Source organism: Carassius gibelio, chromosome A1, assembly GCF_023724105.1.
Source record: "Carassius gibelio isolate Cgi1373 ecotype wild population from Czech Republic chromosome A1, carGib1.2-hapl.c, whole genome shotgun sequence".
Classification (NCBI taxonomy): Eukaryota; Metazoa; Chordata; class Actinopteri; order Cypriniformes; family Cyprinidae; genus Carassius; species Carassius gibelio.
Window position 1 is genome coordinate 16,578,588 of NC_068371.1, and position 24,838 is coordinate 16,603,425.

General features: G+C 40.1%; 1 long non-coding RNA gene across 1 annotated transcript in view; it reads left to right on the plus strand.

The window, feature by feature from the left end:
* Positions 1-9,504, plus strand: part of LOC128015245 (uncharacterized) — a 28,575-nt gene extending 19,071 nt beyond the window's left edge. The window contains exons 2-3 of the long non-coding RNA XR_008183851.1: positions 9,177-9,293; positions 9,356-9,504. This is a non-coding gene — a long non-coding RNA (uncharacterized LOC128015245). The remainder of the gene's footprint in view (positions 1-9,176; positions 9,294-9,355) is intronic.
* The last annotated feature ends 15,334 nt before the right edge of the window (positions 9,505-24,838 follow it).

The window sequence follows — 24,838 nt, forward strand, 5'->3', positions numbered from 1 at the left end:
AGTAAAAGTGCTGTGTGGCTAGTAATTTTGGAAAACCACTAGCCACATTGGCTAGTGAGCAAACAAGTTAATGTCAAGCCCTGAAAGCTTATAATTGGCAAAGTGAAGGTTCAAGACAATGCAAGAAAGGATGACAACAGCCAGAATCACAAACGTCTGTTAAAAGTATGGTAGAAGTAAAGTGATTATCTGCCAATATCTTTGAATAGATTGGGTCTATTCATATTAGACCCATCAGGACTATGTAAACTCTAAAGCAATGACAAGATGTACACACTTTCATGTACATGTACAGTCTGGCCAGTGCGACCCAGGGCTTACAGTGAACCGGGCGGGGCTTATAGCCTCGGACCTCTAGAACAGAGGCCGAAATCATGCTGCATTTCCACTGTCGGGCCAGTAGCCTCACAGCACTCCTGTAAAACCCGCCCTAAACACGCCTTCACTGGACGACGTCACACAATTCAAAGTTCCACCAGGCGAGAGGGACATATTATAAGTTTTCATTTAGACTTTATTTACAAACTTGGACACCACACGTGGCTATTGACTGACAACGAATAGGAAATAGAACTAACTTGTGGCATTTTTGATTCTTTGCCGTCTTGCTGTAATCTGTTACTGTAATGCATTACTGTTGCAATGCGTTACTCCCAACATTGCAGATCTCTGCATATTTGGACAGAATGTGTACAGAAAGGCTTCTTGGTGAAAGCCTGCCCATTCGTGACATCAACAGCAGTGAAAACACAATATGTTAATAACCTCTTAGCCAGCACCCCAAAGCCCTCGTCCTGAACGCCCCTCAGCTTGCACGTGTCAGTGTTTATGAATAGATTAAATGAAATGGGACAAATTTAATCTTGACAAACTATGTATCATTATAAAGATCTAAGCCTCAAGCATCGAAGATCGCTGTTCTTCAATAGAAAAGACTGTATTTGCTACATTTGTGTAAGCAGTACACATAAAAACATGAACATTAGAAATGCAGTACAGTAAATACCAGATCCGTCGTAAAAACAAGTCATAAATACATCCACAGCTGTAAATCCCGGTTTAGTTAGAAAGGTAAGTGTCCGCTGAACGATATCTCATGAAGCAAGTTTAGCCCAACGAAGCAATAAGGTTGTAATATGGATCATAATTCCTTTGTTTACGTTTCAGTTCTTCAGCGACAGAACTGTTTTTGTCTGTTATGGAATAACTCACGGTCGGAAAGTGCGTCTTGGTAGTAAAAAAAACGGCATGGTTTTGCAGCGTACAGTGTCACAAACAGAATGAGACGATCCACTGGAAAAAAGAATGAATGAAAGATAGGCGAAAGATAGTATATTTGAATTTTGGCGCTCCCTCATGAGGGCTATTGACGTGCTCTGACGCACCTGTCAGCTGATGGAGGCAGAACTTATAGTGATCGCCTTTTTCTTTGTTTGTTTTATTTTTCAACAGTTTTTATATATGTAAGAGTGTGTTTTATGTTGAATGTGAATGTATCTGCATGATTACCATCTGTTTGAGTGCAAATCAGCCCAAATCAGCTCGCTATTACTGCATGATCACGGCTATCAATGTGAACTCGTATATATGAAAAGAGAGAGTGGATAATTTACTTTATGGCACATTTGTGTAATTACCATATGTATAAATGGCCATCAGCACATCAGCACTTATTTACATCATAATTCATTGTAAATGCTGCATTTCTAGCAATCTCAGGATTTTCTGTAATTGGCAAACAAAGTTTAATTGTTTCTTATTTGTCTCATTATTCTTACTCAAATTATTCTTATTGTATTTTTCTAGTGCTCAAATAAATCACTTATACGATGTGTAAGTTTCTGTCTAGTGTTTTATAATTGAAAAAAAAAAAACTATGCAGTGGTGTGTTAACTGACCAAATAGTTTGTAGAAGCCTTCAATACTATTGGGTAATATATTTTCTTATATTTGGGGGGTGGGGGGTGTAGACCTAGTCTAATAAAAATATTTGCAGGAGTCTCATTTTTGAGCATTGTCAAATCTGGTTGATAAAAAGTAAAGCCCAAAGGGTAGCTAACAGGTTTAAAGCTGCTGCAATGACACACACCTGTGTCCTTTTACTAACAGTGGTGGATCGTCAGGCGAGGCACGGCTTCCCCAAAATTTTGAGATGAAAATGGGAAGAGGACTATTTAATGTAAATATAATTCACAATTAATATCAGTTCATGTTTCAGAATGTGTATTTTTTGTTTGTAATTTCACAGCTGTAAAACCATAACATGTTACTTAAGTTGGAAAGCTCCACTTTTCTATCATGAATGTGCTGAATCTGCTGATGTAATTGCAACCGCTAATGTTAAAGAAGGGGAAGTGGGGCTGGGGGAGTGCTGAGCACTCGTGCCTCGATTGGTAAAAAAAAAAAAAAAATTTGCTAATCAGCATTGAGTGTTCGCTTTCATCCCTATACAATCATGGGAAAGACTGCTGATCTGATAGTTGTCCATAACACAATCTATAGCCCTATTCGGACGGGACTAGTTTTACAGGGGGTCGTTAGAGAAATCTGCGTTTCACAGACGTACTTGGTGATTTTAATCCCGTCCGAATCTGCCACGTCTGTGTTTTTCTCACACAACCTCTGTGATAATTCCAGAGCAAATTACCTACCGTTTTTCAGCAAACTCAGTGATCCTCTGAGAAAACTAATCCCGTCCGAATGCGAATGTCTGTGATTGCCGGTGATATTTTATTTCACAACGCGTTTCCTTGTGTGTGAATTACCGTAGATGCTCTTACCGCGCGCATGTTTCATATATTTGCTTAGCGGCAAATAAATAATAATAAAAAAATAATACAAATAATAAAATCAAGAGCAAGATCGCGTAAACTGTTAATACCGGCTGTTGTAATATCAACATCAGGTAAGATTACTCAGGTTCATTTATGTACTCAGTTACATAATGTTTTAATTACATTTAATAAAAAAAAAGAAAAGAAAAGAAAAACAAGTTAAACTAAAGGAACCACACATTAACATGGTTTTGCTATACTAGCCATTTAGTATTTATTGTGTAATAATACTAAGGCAATCATTCTGAATGAATTAAATGCACGCATTCAGAGCGCGTGATCTCTGTGACGCCCAGATGCACAAATCAGACCCTCCCACCTCTGTAATAAACACGGAGATACTAGTCCCGTCCGAATTGGTACATGAAAATCACAGACGTCAGGTGGCAAGAATCGAAACTCAAACGTAGTTTAGAAAACTAGTCCCGTCCGAATAGTGCTATTGATAGCCTTCACAAGGAGGGTAAGCCACAAACATTTATTGCCAAATAGACCGGCTGTTCACAGAGTGCTGTATCCAAGCATGTTAACAGAAAGTTGAGTGGAAGGAAAAAGTGTGGAAAAAAGATACATAATTAACCGAGAGAAATGCAGCCTTATGAGGATTGTCAAGCAAATTCAGTTCAAGAATTTGAGTGAACTTCACAAGCAATGGACAGAGGCTGGGGTCAAGGCATCAAGAGCCACCACACACAGACGTGTCAAGAAATTTGCTGAACCACAGTCAACGTTAGAGGCGTCTTACTTGGGCTCAGGACATCCAAAGTCCTCTTTTCAGATGAGAAAAAGTTTTGTATTTAATTTGGAAACCAAGGTCCTAGAGTCTGGAAGAAGGGCGGAGAAGCTCATAGCACAAGTAGCTTGATGTCCAGTTTTAAGGTTTCACAGTCTGTGATGATTTGGGGTGCAATGTCATCTGCTGGTGTTTTCTGAAAACCAACGTCACTGCACCCGTTTACCAAGAAATTTTGTAGCACTTCATGCTTCCTTCTGCTGACCAGCTTTTTGAAGATGCTGATTTCATTTTCCAGCAGGATTTGGCACCTGCCCACACTGCCAAAAGCACCAAAAGTAACTTAAATGACTATGGTGTTGGTGTACTTGACTGGCCAGTGAACTCATCAGACCTGAACCCCATAGAGAATCTATGGGTTATTGTCAAGAGGAAATTGATAATACCACCTCAGCAGTGCCACAAACCGATCACCTCCATGACAGGCCGAATTGAGTCAGTAATTAAAGCAAAAGGACCCCTACCGGGTATTGAGTACATGAACAGTAAATTAACATACTTTCCAGGTCAACAAATGAAAACATTTTCTTTTCTTTTTTATTACTTTATTTATTTATTTATTTATTTTATTGGTATTATGAAGTATTCAAATTTTTCTAGATAGTGAATTGTGGGTTTTTGTTAAATGTAAGCCAAAATCATCACAATTAAAAGAACCAAATACAGAACAACTGAAATAAATGAACTTTTCCACGACATTCTAATTTATTGAGATGTACCTGTATTTTGAATTGAATAGCACGTGCTCTATTACACATGTGTATCACACTTATGATTCTCTTGGCATGATCCCAAACCAAATCCCAATATTTGCTACAAATATTCATTGTAAAAACACCTTCAGATAACTGGCGAAGGCTTTCTATGTCTCCCGGGGTTAACTGAACATAACATAAATATGAGATTTTTGTCTTGCGTCTTATAATAATATTACCTCAAAAATTTAAATATACAATTATCATTATACAATGTGATCTTTTTGCAAATGAAATCCCTTAGCTGCAAATACATGTAGAAATTGTGTCTCGAAAGGTTAAATTTAGCTTATGATTGTTCAAAAGACAGATGTTCGGAACCCTCAAATATGTCTTTTAGACCAGAGTACCAGAGATTAAAGCCTGAATTTTCAGTGCTAGGAGGAAAATCAGGATTATTTTGCATTGGTGCTGAAGTAAGATGAAGCCTACACTGTTAACCCTTGCTGTATTTTCTAGGGTAAATAACTGTAAAATAGCCAGTGTTTTGCTGTATCTTCTGGGAACAATATCTTACTGTAATATGAGGTGCATCTTTAAGAATTTATGCAGCTCAAATAATAAATTACAGTAAATTACTCTATGTACCCATTACAGGTACCAACTGTAACATTAATCAGTAAATTACTGTCCTCCGACACTACTCGAGTGCATTACATCACATTATATTGTGAAGTGTACACATATTCAGGCAGAAACCAAGGATTTATGCAATATGCATTAACACACACATACACACGCACTGACTGCCTTATCCTAAAAGTGAAGGTGTTGCCTCTTTAAGGCAGCCTGGTGGTCAAGTCATTTGTTTACTTTTCAGCCTGCATCATTAGTCAACCAGCTGTGATGTTTTCACGTTTTAAGCCTTAAAATGGAACCTTACACAAGGAGTAAGTAAACTGTTCAAATATAAGTGTGGTTTCTAGAATACTTTATGTGAAGTTAAATTATTTTGTTGTTATTATTTGTTCTTGGACTTCCTTTGTTTCCAGAATGCTATATGGTTAGCTGAGTTTTGAGCCTCTCCTCAAAACTTTGAGTGACATCCCTTGGTGTTGCAAAATATTGAATTGATCAAAAATTTACCATCTCAGATTGTTTATTTATTTAGTAATTATTTATTTATTCATTTAATTGGTTAGTCAACATTTGCCACAATGTACAGATGCAAACTGTGCAATGTGTCTTTCCACCAGCTTAGTGTTTTTTATGCACATATAAAAACACCAACATAGAGCAAATTTTCAATATGCCTGTGGAATGCAGAAGTGCCCTTGTACATTTAAGAAATTCTCCTCGTTTAGGTCTCATATGCACAGAAATCACAGGCAGTCACAAAAACAAGATAAAGTTATACATAGGCATCCACAGGCGAACCTCCACTGTCAGGTCCTTGGGTGTGCATTTGTGGCTTGTAATTTTTCAGAGCTGTGCTTCCACTTGCAAATTCATATGAGATGGTAGAAAAGTTTGCTCACTCCCTTTAATGCACTAATTTTATTTAAATTATTAAATAAAACTATTAAAATAAACCCTTTTAAAGGGAACATTGCTACGTTTTTGCTGAGTAATCTTTTTATTTAAAATATATATATATATATATGTTGTTTTCAAGGAAACTTCAATAGAGACTGAACAAACCCTACCAGCCACACCAAGGCTCATCATGGTAAGCATATAACATATAGTAAACAACCTATATGTTCTTTGCAGTTTTTAGAGTGACTTTTCATTTTTCAGTAGATAAACTTCTAACCTCATCTAAGTGGATGGTCAGCATTGAGGGGAAAGTGAAACATTGCATTGAAGAGAAGCTGGATTATGCTGCAGCACTCTCTGTGCTTTTTGGTTGCTTTTATTTTTTAAATATTGGGTACCAGGAGTCAGCCAGTGCCACACTTGAGCTTATTCAAAGGTAAGTGTTAAAAATTGTTATGTCCAATCATGGTTTTAATTAAGGAATATCTTTTTTGCCAATATGTATTTGTTGTTGTATTTGGTTCTCATAATACAGGTATTTAATTTTTTTTTTTTTTTTTTATTTTTTGCCGCAAAACTGGGTCTACAGTTAAAAGATAGGTTCAAAATGTGAATCCACATGACCATACATTTTTGCAGAGCCATAGTGAATTTAAATAGAAAACATCTGATTAAGTAAGCAAAAGAAGTATTTCTTAAGACTTTCATTATAAAGACATAAACTGGTAATTAAATTTTTGTTGAGTTATTACAGGTTTGGAGTATTATATTTTGTCACTACATATTTTACGTGTGTGTGTAATATTGTAAAGGAAGAAAACATTATTTCTATTTGGTTATAATTTTTTTGTAAATATTGATTTCATTAATTTGCTTTTATTGAAAATATGCTTGATTAATTAAGTTACTAACATACACTGGCATTGTTGTTTATTTATTTTACTTTTGTTATTATATTGTTAAGGAAATAAGAATACTTGTATTTTGTTTATAATTTTTACTGATGTTGTAAGATGTTATTTAGCCAATTCTATAGATAATGTGGTTGTTTTTGTGTGTGTGGTTTTTTTTTTTTTTTCATTTTAGTACATGTTCTGATTTGTTAAATTTTGCAATATATTTCATGTTATGTATTTGCTTTTCCCAAATGAATAAAATATATTTGTATGAACATTTTATATGCATTCTCTTTTAAAGAAAAAAAAAATATTGTCATTCTGGTGTTACACAAATATTATATACAGTAAATTTATATGCAGTATTATACTGAGTGGTTTCGTGTAATTACAGTAAATAACTGCCAACACTCCTGCAGGTTACTCACTTTCATTCTTTATTTACAGTATATAACTGGCAACACTGTTGCCAGTTAGTCACTGTAATGGTTCAGTTACAGTAAAATACTGGCAACACTGTTGCCAGTTAGTCACTGTTAAAGATTCATTACAGCAACTAGCTGGCAACAGTGTTGCCAGTATTTTACTGTAAAAAAACCCGGTAAGGTCTAACAGTGTACCCTCTTGACTTGAAAATAAAAAATTATGTCATTAGTAACTCACTCTCATGTCATTCCGAACCCGTGAGACCTCCGTTTATCTTCGGAACACATTTTAAGATATTTTAGATTTAGTCCGAGAGCTGTGTGTATGGTATACTGTCCATGTCCAGAAAGGTAAGAAAAACATCATCAAAGTAGTCCATGTGATATCAGAGGGTCAGTTAGAATTTTTTGAAGCATCGAAAATACATTTTGGTCCAAAAATCGCAAAAGTGTCTTCTCTTCTGTGTCTGTTGTGAGAGAGTTCAAAACGAAGCAGTTTGTGATATCCGGTTCGCGAACGAATCATTCGATGTAACTGGATCTTTTTAAACCAGTTCACCAAATCAAACTGAATCATTTTAAACAGTTCACGTCTCCAATACACATTGATCCACAAATGACTTAAGCTGTTTACTTTTTTAATTTGGCTGACACTCCCTCTGAGTTCAAACAAACCAGTATCCCTGGGTAATCCATTTACTGAAACAGTACACGGACTGAACTGCTGTGAAAAGAGAACTGAAGATGAACACCGAGCCGAGCCAGATAACAAACAAAAGACTGACTCGTTCTCGAGTCAAGAACCGTTTCTGTCAGACGTCTCCAATTCAAGATGCTACTTTTATGAGCCCAGGTAAACCAAAGGCTTGAATCAAGGACAATAATTGCCAATGTCGCCATTACGTCGAGCGCAAAAGAACCGGTGAACAGTTTCCTTCAAACGGTTTATTGAATTGAACTGTCCGAAAGAACTACTGGTGATCTGAAAACCGATGCAACCGGTTCTTGACTCGTGAACGAGTCAATGTTCATTATCTGGTTCGGCTTGGTGTTCATCTTCAGTTCTCTCTTCACAGTAGTTCAGTCAGTGTACTGTTTGAGTACATGAATTACTCCAGGATATTTGTTTGTTTGAAATCAGCTGGAGTGTTAGCCACATTAAAAAAGTTAACAGCTTAAGTCATTAGTGGATTAATGCTTATTGGAGACGCGAACCATTAAAAATTATTCAATTCGATTTGGTGTACTGGTTCAAAAAGATCTGGTTACATTGAATGATTCGTTCGCGAACCGGATATCACAAACTGCTTTGTTTTGAACTCTCTCACAACAGACACGGAAGAGAAGACAATGCTGAATAAAGTTGTAATTTTTGCTATTTTTTGACCAAAAATGTATTTTCGATGCTTCAAAAAATTCTAACTGACCCTCTGATGTCACATGGACTACTTTGATGATGTTTTTCTTACCTTTCAGGACATGGACAGTGTACCATACACACACACTTTCAATGGAGGGACTGAGAGCTCTCGGACTAAAACTAAAATATCTTAAACTGTGTTCCGAAGATAAATGGAGGTCTCACAGGTTTGGAACGACATGAGGGTGAGTTATTAATGACATAATTTTGATTTTTGGGTGAACTATCCCTTTAAGGTTGTTGGCGGCTGTACTGCGTTTGAGCTCCGTCACTATATTCTTTTTATCAACTATTTTTAACTTAAAAATCTATTTTATACACCATCGTTTCCGTTTATATAACGTGTGAATATATCCTCTATTGTATTCTACAACAAAAACAATCAGAGCGCCTCGCTATCACTAGTTTTATTTTGATCTCCCGGGTCCGCTATTAGCTTATAGCCCGTTAGCATCAGCGGCGTGGTTTCAGCTAACTGCGCTTACATTGCTAATACTCTATTCACACACATTACCACTGCTGTACTCACTGTCACTTGCTTTAATGACGGATGAATGTCTACCTTTGATTGCAGCTGGGGACACGCTCGAGCTGCATTCTGTGCAGATTCGCGACCTGGAGGTGAGGCAGGCCCAGCTGAGAGCGGTGAGCCACGCTGGAATCATCCCAGGCTGAAGCTCACAAGTCCGGTGTAAGTATACAGTGTGCTGCTAACAGTCCCACCACGTCTACTCCGTGTGTTTCTCTGCACAGGCCCGATGCACCCAGGACGCGATCTTCCCAGATGTCCTTCACTCCGACGGCGGGACACCACGGACCCTGGGTGCATCCACAGCGGAGGACGCGAGCCGGGCCCCGGGCGACGACTTCTCCCCTTCCTGCCTTCGAGATCTCCATCCAGAACTGCTTCGCTCCCCTCCGCGAGACAGAACGCTGTGATCATTGGAGACTCCATTGTCCGGCACCTCCTTGCTACGTTAAGGCTGGTTCACACGGCAGGATAATTAGGCCGATTTTAGCCCCGATTCACCCCTTCCGACAATCTTAGGATGCTCCGATTATCGTAAAATAATCTGATCAAATATTCCTGCCGTGTGTGGTGTGTTAAGACCGCTCTCCTCTGCTCGGAAGAACGTCGGGACCGCTCCGATCTCAAATCGGGGATATCCAACATGTTGGATTTATTTGGCCCGATTTCTTCTCGTGTGTGGTGTCCCCCGAGGACAAACAATCACGCAGCCTGTGGACTGTGGCGTGTAGCCAATCAGAAAGCGAGGTGACGAGGCAGTGATAGTACCGGGAAACAAAATCAAAACAGCTGGCGTATATAATATAACAAATATAACAAATACAAATAAAGTCGATGGGCATAACTACATCCACAACTGCAGTCCACCCGAGTACATGGAAACGAATATATGAACGTTTATTTCAACGGTTATTAATCTGTGTAGTACGTAACAACATTTCTATGAGATAAAACAACAACTTTCCTCCATATCATGATGTAGCAAGTATAGTCCATGCTCGCGTTGTCTCCACCTCTTTGACCATCGCCTTTTCTTGTTTTTCTTATGTTTTTTTTTTCCCATTAAAAACAAAGCACAAACTATGGCCACTGCATCCTCTTCGTCCGCCATGATTGTTTACTCTGAAGTCACGTTTGATCTCGAGGGATTTTGCGAGATTTCCCGTCTGACCTGGGAATGCTCGGGAGTCAAATCGGTTCGTGTGTGATGTGTTGATATTGCCGTGTGGCTGCACACCACACACTGAACGACCAAAACTGTTAGACCCGTGATTTTTTATCGCCGTGTGTGGGGTCTCTCAGGTTTGGAAAATCGGCCGACAATTTTAAAATCGTCCCGTGTGAACCAGGCCTTAGCCGAATGTAAAGTGCACACTCATTGTTTGCCTGTTGCTCGTGTTATCGATGTTTCTGCACAGATACCCGCGATCCTGAAGGCTGACGAGAGCCCCAGAGCGGTCATGCTCCACGCCGGGGTTACGCTGCGTCAGACGGAGATGCTGAAGAGGGACTTCAGCAGCCTGATCGAGACGGTTCGCAGCACGACGCCCGCAGCGACGATCATCGTGTCAGGACCACTGCCCACGTATCGACGAGCACACGAAAGGTTCAGTAGATTTTTTGCTTTAAATGATTGGTTGTTGTCATGGTGTAAAGAACAGAAACTGCTATTTGTTAATAACTGGAATCTTTTCTGGGAGCGTCCTAGGCTGTTTCGCACTGATGGATTACACCCCAGCAGAATCGGAGCAGAGCTGCTTTCTGACAACATCTCCAGGACACTTCGCTCCATGTGACTAGTAAGACAATTCTCAAATAACAATTATGATGAGTTTTGTTCCACCCGCTTAAATGATAAAAGTACTTGCGCTGTAAAAACTATTAAGACTGTGTCTGTTCCCCAAATAGTGAGGTCAAAATATAAATATAATGTAGGATCTAGAAAAAATCTTATCGTAATTAAACCAGAAAAATGTAAAGTAAATGAACAAAAACAATTTTTAAAGTTTGGGCTCATAAATATTAGATCACTCACACCCAAAGCAGTTATTGTAAATGAAATGATCACAGATAATAGTTTTGATGTACTCAGCTTGACTGAAACCTGGCTAAAACCAAATGATTATTTTGGTCTAAATGAGTGTACTCTACCAAACTACTGTTATAAGCATGAGCCCCGTCAGAATGGTCGTGGCGGAGGTGTTACAACAATATATAGTGATATTCTCATTGTTAACCAGAAAACAGGATACATGTTTAACTCTTTTGAAATACTTCTGCTAAATGTTACACTGTCAGACATGCAAAAAAAATCTAATGTATCTCTATCTCTGGCTACTGTGTATAGACCACCAGGGCCGTATACAGAATTCCTAAAATAATTTGCAGATTTCCACTCAGACCTTCTAGTTACAGTTGATAAGGTGCTAATCATGGGAGATTTTAATATTCACATTGATAATACAAATGATACATTGGGACTTGCATTTACTGACCTAATAAACTCCTTTGGAGTCTGGAATAACCTACCTAACATTGTTCGGGAGGCAGACACACTCTTGCAGTTTAAATCTAGATTAAAGACCCATCTCTTTAACCTGGCATACACATAACATACTAATATGCTTTTAATATCCAAATCCGTTAAAGGATTTTTAGGCTGCATTAATTAGGTAAATCGGAACCGGAAACACTTCACATAACACCCTATGTACTTGCTACATCATTAAAAGAATGGCATCTACGCTAATATTTGTCTGTTTCTCTCTTGTTCCGAGGTCACCGGACCTCCAGGACAAGACCACAGGAAACAGATGATTCTTCTGCACAATTTGACTTTGCTGCAGCCTAGAATTGAACTACTGGTTTCGTCTGGTCAGAGGAGAACTGGCCCCCCAACTGAGCCTGGTTTCTCCCAAGGTTTTTTTTCTCCATTCTGTCACCGATGGAGTTTCGGTTCCTTGCCGCTGTCGCCTCTGGCTTGCTTAGTTGGGGTCACTTCATTGTAACAGAAATGACTCGAACCAGACGAATTAAAGAGTCTATCAGGGCTGTGTTTGAAACACGGAGCCAAATTCCTCAGGAAGCCACAAGTCCCAAGCAAGATGAGCAACCAACTTGTTAACACAACAGCTTTCAACATTAACACCACTAGAACAATTATTTACAATTTTAATTTGAAGAAGAGAAATTTGGTGTCAAATGTGTTGTTCGTAATGGAAATGCAACGCTGGACATCACATGTAAACCCATGAGATCGAGTTAAACACTTCCATTGACTTCCCCCCACCTAGCAGAACCAGACTGAAATTCCTAAGGGGGGGAAGGGGCTTTGAATCTCTTCACAGAACATCCCTATGTCAGAGAATGACAAAGAAACTGCTTTTTGTACATATATATGGACCAGAATGAACTCAAAAAGACTTGAATGAATCAGTCCATCGCTTCACTCCATATTCATTTATGTGTAACCCACACATTTGACTATCATGTTATAATCACTTATTGTGTGTGTTTTTTTTAATAACTATGGCATAGCTTAACGATTCATAATTATGTTTGGTATGTGTGTGATCGAATTTGCTTGCTTGAATTAGCACAGACAATAATTTATTTGTCCCATGTATCATATTCGTGTTATAGGAATCATGTCCAAAATTACACCCTGCCAGAGCAGGAAAATTCGGACCACATGCTTGGTGAGATAAACATATGATTTATGATACCCCCGAGCCAAGACAATATCTGATTGGTCAAGACAACATTTGAGGTGTGGCCAACAGGCCAGTTTAAATACTTAGGACACCATAAAATCTTGCTTTTAGTTCTAGCCTTGCTTTTGCTATCAGTCATGCCAGCTTTTAGCCTCTAGCTGTGTTTCTGCTATTAGCCAAGCTGTTTAGTCATCACTGTTCTTTGAGCGCGGTTCCAGCGTGCTTCGGCCTGCAAGCCTGCTGCTTAGCCACGATGAGAAGGAACACAACCTTGTCTCATCAAACTTTATTTCTTTTCTTTTCCGTTTGAGTGTTTCGTGTTCTGAGTTAAGTTTTGTAACGTCGACCTCGTCTGCGCGTTTCAACTCCAACCAGCCACACAACTCCATCTTCAGCCAACACCCAACAACCACGGGCTTCCCAAGACGTCACTTCAGCGACTACTGAACTTCCAGCCAATCAGCGACACCGGGATACCCCTTTCAACGGGACTCCCTTTCACAGGAAACCAAGGCAATGTACCCTCAGACATTTGTGCTGGTGTATCTAATATAATTTTAACCCCATTGAGGAACTCAATGCGAGCGTTAATTAAGTGATTGATGGTTGTTCATGTCTATGCAATTTAACGTATTGCTGTAAACTTGGGATTCCATATTTCCATTCTCTTAAACTCATCTTTTTCTAGCTTTCGATCTTCCTGCAACTTGTGTGAATGTGTGAGTCCGTGCGTTTATGTGTTAGATTAACTTATATGTCTTAGATTTATCTAATAAAGCCTTATTCATATTGAAAATAGAAGTATCTTGTGTTTTGTGCTTACAAGTTAATGTCTTAAACTGCCGATCTTGTTACTGTGCTAATTGATAGTGTTTCACTATAGTTTGGATATTAATATCCAGCGCAGATTTGATGTTAAACGGCTCGTTCAGTGAATCGCAGGGCGTCTCAGTGATCAGCCGTGAATCAGTGATTCTGTTCAAATTCCCTTTAAATTATTAAATGATTCCCTTTGAGCTAAATTGACCTGTTTCCATTACATCATCTACAGCGATATCATTGACTTGATTGCAAATAAATGCACAGACACTATTTAAACTGAACAGAGATGACATAACTGAATTCAATGATGAACTGCCTTTAACTATCATTTTGCATTATTGAGACACTGTTTTCCAAATGAATGTTGTTCAGTGCTTTGACGCAATGTATTTTGTTTAAAGCGCTATATAAATAAAGGTGATTGATTGATTGATTGATTGATGGAGTCAAGCAAAATGTCACCGGGCCCAGTCATCGTTTTAATCATACACTAGATTTAATTATATCTCATGGAATCGATCTTACTGCTATAGATATTGTACCTCAAAGTGATGATATTACAGACCATTTCCTTGTATCGTGCATGCTGTGTATCTCTGATATTAACTATATGTCTCAGCGTTACCGTCTGGGCAGAACTATTGTTCCAGCCACCAAAGAAAGATTCGCAAATAACCTGCCTCATCTATCTCAACTGCTATTTGTACCCAAAAATACACATGAATTAGACGAAATGACTGACAACATGGGCACTATTTTCTCTAATACATTAGAAGCTGTGGCCCCCATCAAATTGAAAAAGGTTACAGAAAAACATACTGTGCCATGGTATAACAGTAATACTCACTCTCTCAAGAAAGTAACTCATAGTCTTGAACGCAAATGGAGAAAAACTAACTTTAAGTTTTTAACTTCTAAGTTTTTAGAATTGCATGGAAAAACAGTATGTCCAGCTATAGACAGACTCTAAAAACTGCTTGGGCAGAGCATATCCACAAACTCATTGAAAATAACCAAAACAATCCAAGGTTTTTATTTAGCACAGTGACTAAATTAACAAATTACCAGACGCCACCTGATTCAAATATTCCACCAACGTTAAATAGTAATGACTTTATGAATTTCTTCACTGATAAAATAGATAACATTAGAAATACAATAGCGAATGTAGATTCTACAGCGTCTAACACTTCAGTTTCATCCATCGCACCCAAAGATAAACTGCAGTGCTTTACAACTATAGGACAGGAAGAGCTAAATGAACTTATCACTGTATCTAAACCAACAACATGTTTATTAGATCCTGTACCCACTAAATTACTGAAAGAGTTGTTACCTGTAGCTGAAGAACCGCTTCTCAATATCATTAACTCGTCATTATCTTTAGGTCACGTCTCAAAACCATTCAAGCTGGCGGTTATTAAGCCTCTTATTAAGAAACCAAAACTAGATCCTAGTGTACTGGCAAATTATAGGGCTATTTCAAATCTTCCATTTATGTTTAAAATTGATCCTGCATAAAAATGATCTGTATAAAGAATTTCAGTCAGGTTTTAGGCCCCACCATAGTACAGAAACTGCACTTGTTAAAATTAAAAATAACCTGCTCCTTGCGTAAGATCAAGGCTGCATCTCATTTCTAGTCTTACTTGATCTTAGTGCTGCGTTCGACACCATAGATCATGACAAACTCACAGATCGATTACAAAACTATACAGGTGTTCAAGGGCAGGCTCTAAAATGGTTTAGATCCTACCTGTCCAATCGCTACCATTTTGTTTACTTAAATGGGGTGTCATGTCATTTATCATCAGTAAAATATGGAGTGCCACAAGGATTCGTCTTAGGTCCCCTTCTTTTTTCAATATACATGTTGCCCCTTGGTAATATTATTAGAAAATACGGAATTAGCTTCCACTGTTATGCTGATGATACTCAGCTATATATCTTAACGAGACCAGATGAAACTTCTCAATTTTCTAAGCTAACAGAGTGTGTTAAAAATGTAAAAGATTGGATGACAAATAATTTTCTCCATTTAAATTCGGATAAGACAGAGATATTAATTATTGGACCAAAAAACACTACACAGAATCTTGTAGATTACAATCTGCAACTAGATGGATGTACTGTTACTTCCTCTACAGTCAGAAATCTGGGTGTTATATTAGACAGCAATTTGTCTTTTGAAAATAATATTTCCAATGTTACAAAAACTGCATTCTTCCATCTTAGAAACATTGCCAAGCTATAGCTTTTTCTTTCTGATGCAGAAAAGCAAGTTCATGCATTTATGACCTCCAGACTGGACTATTGTAATGCACTTCTAGGTGGTTGTCCTGCTTCTTCAATAAAAAAGCTACAGGTGGTCCAAAATGCAGCAGCTGGAGTCCTTACGAGGTCAAGAAAATATGATCATATTAGCCCAATTTTACAGTCTCTGCACTGGCTACCTATTAAGTTCCGTATCAGTTACAAATTATCATTACTTACCTATAAGGCTCTAAACGGTTTAGCTCCTGCATACCTAACTAGCCTTCTACCATGCTACAACCCATCACGCACCCTAAGGTCACAAAACGCTGGACTTTTGGTAGTTCCTTGGATAGCAAAGTCCACTAAAGGAGGTAGAGCTTTCTCACATTTGGCTCCCAAACTCTGGAATAGCCTTCCTGATAATGTTTAGGGTTCAGACCAAAATGTATTTTCAATGCTTCAAAAAAATTCTAACTCACCCTCTGATGTCACATGGACTACTTTGATGATGTTTTTCTTACCTTTCTGGACATGGACAGTATACCGTGCACACAGTTTCAATGGAGGGACTAAGAGCTCTCGGACTAAATCTAAAATATCTTATACTGTGTTCCGAAGGTATACAGAGGTCTCATGGGTTTGGAACGACATGAGGGTGAGTTATTAATGGCATAATTTAGATTTTTGGGTGAACTATCCCTTTAAGTCATGGTGTCTTAGAGGGGTGATGTTTCTAAGACACAACAATCTGCTACTAGGGTTCCTCAAGGCTCAGTACTTGGACCACTTCTCTTCTCCATCTACATGACGTCATTAGGATCTGTCATTCAGAAGCATGGCTTTTCTTATCACTGCTACACTGATGACACTGAACTCTATTTCCCATTACAACCAGATGACCCAATGGTAGTTGCTCGCATTTCAACCTGAGTGAAATTTCTAGCTGGATGAATGACCATATCTTCAGTTCAGTTTTACTAAGAACTGCTGGTGGTTCCAGCTAACCCATCGTTTCATCACAACTTCTCCATACAGCTGGGTTCGTCAACCATAACTCCTTCCAGGACAGCCAGAAACCTAGGAGTTGTGATGGATCATCAGTTAAGCTTCACAGACCATATTGTTACAACGACCCGGTCCTGCAGATTTGCCTTATACAACATTAAGAAGATTAGACCCTTCCTGTCAGAGCAAGCCACCCAATTTCTTGTCCAAGCTCTTGTTCTCTCCAGACTGGACTATTGTAATGCTCTCCTAGCGGGCCTTCCTGCTTGTACTATCAAGTGTCTGCAGCTGATCCAGAATGCAGCAGCGAGGGTTGTCTTCAATGAGCCAAAAAAAAGCTCACGTTACTCCTCTCCTCATCAGGTTATACTGGCTACCAGTAGCCGCTCGCATCAAATTCAAGGTACTGATACTTGCCTACAAGATGACCACTGGCACAGCACCAACATACCTAAACTCAATCTTATGTGCCCTCCAGAAGTTTGCGCTCTGCAAGTGAACGACACCTTGTGGTGCCATCCCAAATAAGTTCAAAATCACTCTCACTGACCTTTTCCTGGACTGTGCCCAACTGGTGGAATGACCTCCCATTCTCAATTCGAACAGCTGAGTCTTTACATATTTTCAAAAAAAATCTATAGACTCATCTTTTTGCCAGCACTTAACCAACTAATACTAGCAATTTTCCTTTCTTTCATATTCTCATATAAAAAAATAAATAAAAAACCTGGCTATGCGTTGTATATTAGACTAACTGAGACTTGTCATGGCACTTGTATACTGTTGTTGTTCTCTTGCTGATCTGATTGCATCTATTGTTCTCATTTGTAAGTCGCTTTGGATAAAAGCGTCTGCTAAATGATTAAATGTAAATGTAAATGTAAATGTAAATGTTTAACTCAGGTTAAGATTATTTGAATGACAACAGGATTTCCGGTCAGAACATTAGGTTTACACTAGGAGTGTACTTCAGGGTGATTTATTGTGCAAAGGTGTGTGTAGTTCTGTACATGTAAAACAGTATACAGTTAAAAATAAATATAACAAAAACAGATCTTTATAACACAGTAAATGGCATATTTAAAAGCTTAACATGAGATGAGCAATATGAATAAAATATAAATACAAATATAATCTCCAATGATTGCACTACTGCACTGCGTGTCTAGTTCACATGCCTAGTGTACATGTCTAACTTGTCATGTAAACAAGCACAAACATGTTCCCTGAGACACCTATCAAGTCTATGCAGTATAGCCTAATATATATGTAAAGGAGTTCAGGATTTTCTGGAATGTCTGGTTTGAGTCCAGCAGGGGTTTCTAGAAGAACACAGTGATACACGGTAATACAATGCCATATGACCACTTTATTTTATTGATTGAAGCAGGCTGATCACAGATTAACAAAAAATACATCAGATGAATACAGGACTGTATAGGTGTATGTAGATATGGTCTCTAAACAAGAACAAAAATATAAACAACTGAATCAAAAAAAAAAACATACTAAAAGTTACATAGTCAAATATACACAATATAAATAAAGAAACAAACTTGCTTCTCTCATGTATATGCTAATGTAACCCCCACAAACTCTCTCTACCCAGGGTTTACAGGTTCTCTATTGGACTAAATACTTTAAGTGGGAGAATATCCAAGAAAACACTCAAATACCCAAAACTCCTTGACTAATAGTTTTATTATTTTACAATCATAATATTAAAACCCAGGGGCAGCAGGTTAATGCAGTCATAACAGGTTAAATTTAATTAAGAAGCAATGAATGATTTCAAAGATGTTAACTTCCAGCATAATAAAGTAACAACCAACAGGATATACTCAGCACAAGATTTCAGTAGTTAGTCAATACATGCATTAAATATATTCACGTGATCACCTCTCACACATAAGTTCATTACACTGCAAAACCTAATAGTCATAAATACCACACCAATAAATGCATATCAAATATTAATCACCACAAACTGTCAATCATACTCGTGCTAAATATCTAGCCGTCGTCAACTGTATAGGAGGCGTATGGGAAAGGTTAACCTGCCCACCCCCTTACACACGCACTCACTCTACACATAAATAGCGCCGGGGGACCATTGGGTTCATACATACATCAGGGCCTCCCCGGCAAACACAGCAGGAACAGACATTAACATCCAATACAATAATAAAAACAACATGTACTGCTGGCTTTCTTACCCGCTACCGGATGTGGGTTCCGCGTTCAGTGAACTCAACGGCGGCCGCCAAACGTAAACGGGGAAAACCCCAGCAAAATATCCCTCCCGATCGATTCGCACGGGTCGCACAACAATCATAAACCCACGTCCCGGCACGGCAGCTTTGGCAAGGAACTCAGCAGCAACAACCCAAACAACCCTCCCACAACAAACACATCATACATTTATAATGCTTCCCTCTAATTACTAATGCCACACAGGTGTTCCTTTTCCCCAGCGTATCATGAGGAACACAGAGGACGCTCTCAGTATTGCCACTCCCCTTCTTTAGGCATGAGCAGCTTACATCCGCCCCCCCTACTGTAAATGTGTCCGCACATTCCTACTCGAATAGCTCACATTCTATAACGTTGAGGCAACAGGCCCCTCGTGGCCCGAGTTGACCATCTGGATTCGGGACAGTTGACTGGTAAAGTGTTCAAACAAGAGGGGCTTTCCTCCTGTGGGGTCTGTAATGTTGCTTCCTCAAGGTCCACATTACCAACAGCCTCTCTATCCTTCTGTGTGGGTCCCGGCCGTCCTGTAAGACAACCCCCCACCCAAGGATACACGCACCAATTACTGTTCATGGGATTAACACCAGAATTAGAATGTGAAACCTCTTTTTCTCTCTCCTCTAAGGACAAGGACATTTCACAACTTACATGGGCTTAACATATTGCGGTGCAACACTCTCTCGCCACCATCACCCCTCTCCCTCTTAACCACGTAAACGGGAATATCAAGATTAGGTTGTCATGTAACTATATATACATTCCGTTCCCATTTATCATCCAATTTACCCTGGCCCCTGGCCCTCTTATTTAATACCATGACTCTCTGGCCCACCAACAATGGTTCCCCCTTGACCCTACGGTCAAACCCCCTCTTTTGATACGCTTGAGCCTTCTGAACTTGCTTTTTGGCTTGATTATAGGCAGTCACTAGCTTTTCATGGTGGTAGTGCACCCAGCTGCCAACGGTGCCTGAGAATTCACTTCCCCGGCCCAGCATCACGTCAACGGGCAATTTCGCATGTCGGCCAAACATTAAAAAATAAGGTGTATATCCGATAGAGGGATGGGGTGAATTATTGTACGCCTGTACCAACTCCGCCACATGCTGACCCTCCTTCTGGTCATCCCTTAATGTCCCCAACATACTCAACAATGTCCGATTATTGTCCATTTCCTGCTGGATGATAGGGAGTGGTATGCGACTTATGGATGTTGTACAAAGCACATAATTCTTTGATGACTTTTGACTCAAAATTGGGGCCTTGATCGGAATGCAGTTGATCAAACCCCCCAAAGGGCTGTATAAAATGTCCCCACAACACCCTGGCGGTTGTCACTGCTGTTTGGTCCAGAGTTGGCACTGGGACTGCATAGCGAGTAAAGTGATCCATCATTACTAAAATATTGCAAATTCCACTGCGTGCAGGCTCCAATGACAGAAAGTCCACCGAAACAATCTGGAGAGGGTATTCTGATCGTATAATGACAAGGGGAGCATTTACTGTATTGACTGGAGTCTTATGGAGATTGCAGCGGACACATTGGCGGCACCACCGTTCCACTCCTCGCGCCAGACCTGGCCAGAAGAAACGTTGACGGGCCAAGCCCAGAGTCTTTTCCACACCCAGGTGTCCTGCACGGTCATGCACCCATCCCAGAACTTGATTCTGCAGACACTGAGGTACAATTACTTGTTTCCATTTATCAAATGTCTTTGGGTCACATACCTCCCTGCACAGCAATCCTTGATCCACGCAGAGACGGGTCCACTGTCGTAGCAGCACTTGGGTAGGCCGGTCTTCAGCTGCTCGCTCTTTTGGAACAGGCCCTCTTCCTCTGTCCATATAGACCCACAGTCGTGACACCACTGGACAACCCCGCTGTGCACTCACCCACTCGGCCAGCAGGCTGGGGCCAACTCGATCTTCATTCATTTCTGCCCCTGCATCCATCCTTCGACCCTCCTCCAATATGACCTCTTCAACCACCGGAACAAAAGCCTGGACACAGGAATGGACCACTGCAGATGCTACATAGCCACCCTCACCACATGGGGCACTCCCATCCTCTATAGTCCTGGCAGAGGTCTCATTCACAGGCCACCTGGAGAGGGCATCAGCATTTCCATTAGTCCGCCCCGGTCTGTATCGCACTTCAAACTGAAATCCTGCAAGCTGAGCCGCCCATCGCTGTTCCACTGCACCCAGATTTGCCGTATTCAGGTGAGCTAATGGATTGTTATCTGTGAAAACAGTAAAGGGAGACACAGCAAGATATTCCCGGAACATTTCCACTATAGCCCATTTCAACGCCAGCAGTTCTAGTTTGAACGAGCTGTAGATTTTATCATTTCTTTCTGCTGGACGAAGGCTTCGGCTTGCATAGGAAATCACCCTCTCCTTTCCATCTTGCACCTGTGCCAGCACTGCCCCCAAGCCTGTCTGACTGGTGTCAGTGTACAACAGAAATGGCAACTGAAAGTCTGCATAAGCCAGTATGGGTGCTTGTAGGAGATTCTCCTTTAATTTTTTAAATGCCATGTCCTGTGCCTCTCCCCATACCCAGCAGTCTTGTTTACCTCTGGCCAGTCGGGTGCGTCATTTTGATGTCCCCCACATCATAGAGTTCAGGGGTGCTGCAATTTGGGCAAAGTTATTAACAAAACGTCTATAGTAACCAGCTAAGCCCAGGAAAGCACGCAGCTGAGTGATATTCTGAGGAGTTGACCAGGTCTCCACTGCTCGCAATTTCTCTGGGTCTGGTGACACCCCTCCTTCTGCAATCACATGGCCTAGATAATGGACTTCATTCTGGAAGAGAAAACACTTAGTAGGTTTCACTTTCAAGCCAAAGTTCTCCAAGCGACTGAAAACCAAGTCCAGGTGGGCAATGTGAGCCTCAAAAGAAGGGGAGAAGACAATTATATCATCCAAATAGAGCAACAAGGTTTCAAAATTTTGGTCACCTAAGCAACTTTCAACCAGTCTCTGAAATGTTCCTGGGGCATTGCACAACCCCATCGGCATCCGATTAAATTCATATAGCCCCATGGGGGTCACAAAGGCGGTCTTCTCCTTGTCAGCTGGATGCACCCCCACCTGCCAGTACCCATGCGAAACGAAGGGTGCCGTCCTTCTTTCTGACGAGCACTACAGGCGCTGCCCAGGGGCTATAGCTCTCTCTTATAATATCATTTTCAAGCATATTACTCAAAAGCCCCCTCATTTCCTGATACAACTTTGGTGGAATTCTGTTATACCGTTCTCGAATTGGGGCTGCATCGCCTGTTGGTATCACATGCAACACCCTATCCATGGACCCATAATCTTCATCATGTTCTGAGAAGACCTTTTGATGCTTAGATAATAATTTAGCAATCCTCTCTTATTGTTCAGTACTAAATTGTAGTGGGTCTAAAGGAACAGCCACCGGCCGCAACACCTGTTCTTGTTCTACATCCTGCACCATATTCTGCCTCACCCCCACTTCCACGGTCTCATCATCCAATGGTCTTAGCACTACATCTCCTTGCTGCCTTGGACACAACTCAACATCAAAAATCTGCCCTATACGACAGCGCTGAAAAAGAGTCACTGGAACTGGAGAAAGATTTAGAATTCGGACCATAACTCTTCCCTTTGAAACTATGCTCAGTGATCTAGCTACCAACAGCTGGCCTGGCAATACATCTTTACAAGGTTCTACTAAGCCCACATAATCCTTCCTGTCAGGTCGTAGACGTGCACATGCTTCTATCACACCTCTGACTGTGCTGGAATTGTCTTTCGTCTTCCCTGCGGCCAGTAAATTGAACTTATCTGTCCTACCTCATCACCAAACTTTAACAGGTCTTCACAAACCGAAAACATCTGATGCCACATCTTAACCTGCACTTCACCTTCTCCTACACAACTGTCCCCAGTCTGTGTCATCAGAAAGTCTCTACACTCTTTAATCACATTCATGCCGATTAGTCCTGGGTACAAAGATCCTTTTGAGTCTTTAACAATCAACACTTCCCTTTTTGGTATAACTTTCCCACATATATTCAAGTCCACCTCAATATATCCTATATATGGAATCATTAACCCATTAGCAGCTACCAAATTGAACTTTTGTATTGGTGGGTACACGGTTGGTCCGCTAGTCACAAAATATTTTTTAAAATAGCTTTCGGTTAATGTGGTTACTTGTGACCCCGTATCAATTAAACAAGGTGTTTTAACCCCCTGTATCACCACCTCCACCACTGGGCATTGTCCTATTAAATTATCTTTCTTTTCCGATTGGCCACTACCCAATGTACCCACTGATCGGGCTTGTACAGTGGGTTCTAAAAGTTTAAAGGCCCCTGTCCTCCCTCTACAGCCCCACACCGTCTTTCAATATGCCCAGCTTGTTTGCACCGTCTGCAAATAGGTCTTCCCTGCTGGTCAAATTGATCTGAGCTTCTTCGACCCCTCCTTAACTCATACCTAGGTCTTGCATTATCACTACTAGGCAATAAGTGCTGTACTCCTTCACGAATTTCTTTAATCATTCCAGCAACCATTTCCTTTATTTCTCCTTTCAACTGCAACACAACTTCTTGTTTAATCTCCTCAACCAATTTTGTTGCATCTGGGGCTGGCTTCAACTGGACTGTTGTAGCTACTGCTTGCCTTACCTCCCCAAACTCCTCTGCTCGTAGAATTGCTTCTTTTTTTTACTTCTATAAAATAACTATCAGGGGCTCCTCTAACCATACCCCGAAGTTCCCTACGCAATCCTGCATCGCAAAGTCCCAAAATAAATTGGTCACGTAAAACATTACCAATAATGGTACCATCACCCCTATTATCCAACCGATTACTCAATTCTTGCAGTGCCAAGGCAAACTGCCTGACATTTTCATCTGTTCTTTGTTTACGAGTAACGAATTGGGCACGAAGGGTTGCAAGGTGGACAGTATCTCCATATATGCTTTTCAAAAATGACAATATCTGTTCAGCTGTCATGCGCTGTGCTGCTGGTAACGCTAAAACTTCCCTTTTTGCTTCTCCATCAAGATTACTTATTACAACAGATACTTTTTGCACTTCCGAAAAAGGGTAAATATTGAACGTTGATGTCTGCATATTATACCAATCCTGAAAATTATTTCCCTGCGGCATTTGATCTCCATTAAACTTTTGACACCAGGGTGACCCCATCATTAATGGAAACATCACCATATTTGCATTTGTTGCTTGATTCTGAGCCATATCAGGTGCACCATCTACTCTCTGCTGCGCCCCACTAGATGTAGAAGGTAGCTCTACTGCTGGTTGTGTAGTTGACATTCTCCTGGTTATTGCCCACAGTCCAAGTCTGCCAAGACTACGCCAAGTTGTAACCCCCACAAACTCTCTCTACCCAGGGTTTACAGGTTCTCTATTGGACTAAATACTTTAAGTGGGACAATATCCAAGAAAACACTCAAATACCCAAAACTCCTTGACTAATAGTTTTATTATTTTACAATCATAATATTAAAACCCAGGGGCAGCAGGTTAATGCAGTCATAACAGGTTAAATTTAATTAAGAAGCAATGAATGATTTCAAAGATGTTAACTTCCAGCATAATAAAGTAACAACCAACAGGATATACTCAGCACAAGATTTCAGTAGTTAGTCAA